Source organism: Octopus bimaculoides, chromosome 6, assembly GCF_001194135.2.
Source record: "Octopus bimaculoides isolate UCB-OBI-ISO-001 chromosome 6, ASM119413v2, whole genome shotgun sequence".
Taxonomy (NCBI): Eukaryota; Metazoa; Mollusca; class Cephalopoda; order Octopoda; family Octopodidae; genus Octopus; species Octopus bimaculoides.
In genome coordinates this window covers 3205706-3210889 of record NC_068986.1, presented here as the reverse complement: position 1 = coordinate 3210889, position 5184 = coordinate 3205706, and the positions used below count along the sequence as shown (strand labels likewise).

At 32.6% G+C, this 5184-nt stretch overlaps 1 protein-coding gene across 1 annotated transcript in view; it reads right to left on the bottom strand.

Moving 5' to 3' along the window:
* LOC106883424 (peptidyl-prolyl cis-trans isomerase B) overlaps positions 1 to 589 on the bottom strand; it is a 24390-nt gene extending 23801 nt beyond the window's left edge. Inside the window, exon 1 of the mRNA XM_014934420.2 lies at positions 364 to 589. The gene's annotated coding sequence lies outside the window, so the exon portion shown is untranslated. The remainder of the gene's footprint in view (positions 1 to 363) is intronic.
* Between the last annotated feature and the right edge of the window lie 4595 nt (positions 590 to 5184).

The window sequence follows — 5184 nt, the reverse complement described above, 5'->3', positions numbered from 1 at the left end:
ATATATATACACATACATACATACACACATATATATATATATATATGTATATATATATATATATGTGTGTGTGTGTGTGTGTGTGTGTGTGTGTGTGTGTTTGTATATATATATATATATATACATACATACATACATGCATACATACATACACACACTCACACACACATTATATGAGACAGATAGAATGAACAAACAAAAGACTTTAGAGTATAGTCATTCGTTGCTTGGCATCTACAACACCATTTTTACTTTAATTGCGTTACGTCATTTGACGCAATTTTCTGTGCCCTAATATATATTGCCATTAGTAAAAACAAAAATTACTTGAAATAAAAAATGAAATTTAAAAACTGTACTTACAGAGTAACGATGATTTCAGAAAATAAAAAAGGGCAGAAGTGTGGCTTTTTTTTTTCTTTCTTTCTTTCGTTTGGCTCAATCAAAATTCTAATTATGAAGTCTCTGACTGACTATTGAGTTATGTTTGTGAAGCTGAGATTTCTCTAATCTAAAAACTGAATAATCTCAGACAGTGATTAGTTTATATGCATTCGTTCAGCCACGACACAATTGCGATTACAGCCTATCAAGGCTCACACATCTGTCACACTGATTGATTATTTTTCAGAGTCCTGCTATTTTATTTTATTTTATTTTATCTTTATTGCATTATTGCTTTAGTGAGGTGTCTCTGATTTCTGAACAACCCAACTGCTTAGCTATACGTAATCTATCAGTTTTATAATCAGCACAATCTACTTCTATTCGAAATCCGTTAATGGTATATCAAACAACTGCAGTCAGTCGGTTTGGTGGGGACGACGGCGTTGACCAAAGTCGCAAAATCACACATACGAGGGTGGGCTGACGGGCGCGCAGAACGCCCTTCCTCCTTCCACACATAAGCACAGGAGGGGCAGAGAGAAATAAATAAATGCGTACGTGTACATATATATACATACGTGTATATATATATATATATATATATATATATACACACATATATATATGTGTGTGTGTGTGTGTGTGTGCATTCATACATATATACATGTACACGTACATAATACAGCAAACAACTACACTTGCACATATATACGCGCACACACAAACTCACACACGCATACACACATACACACATATATATATACACACACACTCAAACCTACATACATTTTGATGTATCTCTATAATGTGTGATCCCACAACTATACATTTGTGTACGTGTATATATCTGTATGTGTGCGTGTATGGATGTGTGTGTGTGTGTGTGCCCGCAGGCCTACAATCTCTTGAAGTAATGCAGTATACCCACATATACATACACACAGATAGATAGATAGATAGATAGATAGATAGAGAGATATTGATTGAGAGAGAGAGAGATGGCTACATACATATATACGTCTATCTGAGTATGTATGTATATATATATATAATATATAGTTTATTTAGGGCTTGTTAATGTTAACAATAACTCCCATTAATATACAGATAGGAAGATGTAGTGATCGTTTTGAGCTGTATTCAAGATAATATTTTTATGGAGGCAACACATGCGGAGTCTAAAAGAACATAATTAAAATACACATTCGAAACTTATATAAATATGTATGTATTCTTTATAAAATGGAAATAAAATTCCAGAATACATAAACGTACATAAATAGACAAATATCGGTGTAATACATAAAACACGATTGAATTTAAGAAAACCTTCTTTTGTAAGTACATTTAAAATTATAATGCTTTAGTATGATGAAATTAAAAATTTTTCTTGTGAGGATTAAGTAGTAAAATGACATACTAAAAACAACGAAAGAAAAAAATTTAAGATCACATCTATGGGCCGTTTCAGAGATGTGCCATGGAATATGACATATTTCATATTATCAATCTTGGCACTCCCCTCCTCATTCAAAAAATATTGGTGTTAGATCAGTGGTATAACAGAATTAGGGATCATACCCAATGTGAATCAATAAATAATCCCCATAAAGTGATGTTCTTTATAATATTGCTAATTTTCGATAGACTATCTAAACTTGCTACTTAGATTAATATCTCGTAATTATAAGAAGTTTATTTTATGTCAGTTATATATATTACGCATATACATTAAAAGCAATTATTAATACATTCATTTACAAGTACAACTATACAAAAATACATAAGCATTTATTGAAATGGCGTCGTTCTCCTTGTATGTCGGTACTTTTTTTTTTTTAACTTTTGACAATGCGAAAACACAAATACGAGTACAACATCGATTTTCCAGAACCATTGGCTCCGAAGCCTTTCTCGATTACTCAGAGTTGATCACCTTGTTCAGCATACTCTAAATTGAACAATTATTAAACTTACTTAGATAATTAAATGAAGTACTGCTACATTTAGCGTAAATTATTGCGGAATATAAGAGGTTCCGGACTGTGCCCGGAAGTTGGTGTTGTACCTATGACATCATCAACGTTTGTGTTTTCAGTTTTTAGAAGTTCAGTGGCTAAAAAAGCTAAACCTGACGGTGTGTTTTGGCTCGTTGAAGCTCTCAAAATATAACATTAACTTGTTACTCTAAAAGTTTATCATCGCAACATCATGGTTTGCAGCTCACGTTCTAGTCAAATTAAGAGACTTATTATCATTTATGAGTAAAGCTATCATAAAAATAGCTTTGCATTATTTCTCTGTTGAACACTACAGCCATTTAAAACTGTACCATTGTCATAGCATGAGCATCGATAGTTTTCTAAAGATTTTTCTATCTTCTACAAGTTGATCCCAAATTACTTCCATCATGTTTTCAACATATTTTTTGTTTTATTTGGATCAATGTAAAAAAAAAAAAAAGACTTTTATAAAAAATTTCTCTTTAAAACTAATATCAACGAACTGTTTCTGCTTTTTGCTGTGAAGTAGAATAAAAAATAAAATCAAAATATTTGGCCTTTGAACGAATGCTATATACCGTGCTTCCCTGAATACAAGTTGGCGTAGTATGTAGTGTAGACATGTAGAGTTAGCATTCAAGCATCATTGCTTGTCTTGGTGTATAAGTCGGCCTATCTTTTTTGGCTGTAAATTTTGATTTGAAAAATTCAACTTGCATGCCGGAAAATATAGTAACAATTTTTGGTGAACGGTAGAAGCAATTAACTAAATATATTCATTCCGCATTAACAGAGGTCAATATAAAATTGGTCAACACGTTTTCTAGGACAAGGCTTATCAATGGTTTTTAGCTAATTTTGATGCGCTGAATCCAAATCTGGCATCATATTTTGTCTATTACATCAGAATTTTGAGATATAAAGTCTTTTAGTTTTGCTAGAAACAGCAATTTAATGCTCATAGAAGAAGAATTAAACATACGTGGATACAATTTTGATAGACAATATGTCTTTTTTTAATCTAATTAATCAAAACAGAGTTGTGAGACTAATTGCACATTAGCATATAAGAATTAATCTTGATTATAACAAAATATGAATAGAAAAGCTTTATTCATTGTGGTCGTTCATTCTGATCATCTTATTAATGCAAGAACTTCCTCTTTTTTGACGATCGCTTGTGGAATATCTCTCATCAAGCTCCAGCAGTAATGTGTCATCATGTTTTAAGTCCCATCCGCCTTGATAGCGTTCTTCCATTACTTTTACATCTTGATGAAAGTGTTCGCATTGGTCTTCGCTAGCATCACCCAGGTTCTCTGGAAATTCACCTAAGTGACTGTGTAAGTAGTACAATTTAATGCTTATTCTACATTCAAGTACTTGCAAAGTCAAGAGCAGCTCCTCCACAATCTCTCGATAGTTGTCAGCTTTCCTGTTTCCAAGGAAATTCCTCTCCACATCAGAGAAGGCATTCCAAGTTCTAGCCTCCACAGCACTCATGGTTGTAACAAAATGTGGATCCCTGACGAGTGTTCTTATTTGAGGTTCATCAAATATTCCTGCCTTCTCGTCACTGAGACTCGAAAAGGTAGTACATTGTGGGGAGCTCAGTTTTTGTCCTGGTCTTTAAGTGTTACTTTAAAGTAAGCAAGATACACCTTCTTAACAAAGTTATTTATGTTGCAACTTTGAGTCTGTGGAGTAAAGTTTCCACAGATGTAACAGAAGATATTGAGGTTATTACAGCACATCCTTCTTTTCGATGTTGTATCCAGAACTAGATCACCGTGGTTCAGTTCAAACCTCAAAATTAGTATGACAATCCAATCATAATTCCCGCAAATAGGGGAGTAAAGTTAACTTTTGGTCTGCTTCAATTAAATAAAGGTATATACCGATGGCACAAAAATGTGACGTGATATAGCAAATATGAGGTCAGTTTTGAAATCAGCACCTCCAAATTAGTCTAAAACAGCTCTGAAATTTTATGCCAGAAAATAAAAGTTTTATTTTCTTGACCGGTGTGATATTCTTTCAGGGTTCACTGAGATATGATATCATAATAGGATCAAAGTTTGTCAACTATTTTAATAACACCCGCCAAAAATTGGTCTCCTTTTGTTTATCTATGGACTCTTTGTCACTGTGCTGCGGTTTTCACCTCTTTAAGGTTTTATGTAATGGAAAATTCTGGGAAGAACTTGCAGTTTTTACTTTTTCTAATCCTATTAGAGTTCGAAATTATATCAAATAATTCTTCTGATTTCTAAACGATTTATTTCCGTTACCTTCCAATAGGTGGAGCAATATCGGTTTTCACGAATATTAAACTTTTGTGGTGTTTCCTAATGATCAATTCCATTTTCTTGTTCCCATAAAGATTTGTTGGAATTATGTAAAAATAGTAACAAAAGCAAAAAGCTTTTCTTCTCAAGAGAGCAAATCATGAACGCCAAACTCCTCCACATCCATTCTTCATCATTCCTTTAAATCATCTTTCAGTCATTGATCAGTTTTGTACAGAAACAAATAATCCATTATTTTGAAAATACTTCGAACCCAATAGAATCATATCTGAGCCCAGGGCTTTTGTTAAAATTACCATTTTCAATAGCGACAATGACCGCTGCAATGGTTATGTTTTATAAGGAAAGAAACACGCATACATACATGCATACATACATACATACATACATACATACATACATATGTAGAACATTATTTTACTATATATATATATAGTAAAATAAACATAAATATGTGTGTGTGTGCACGTATATATATATATATA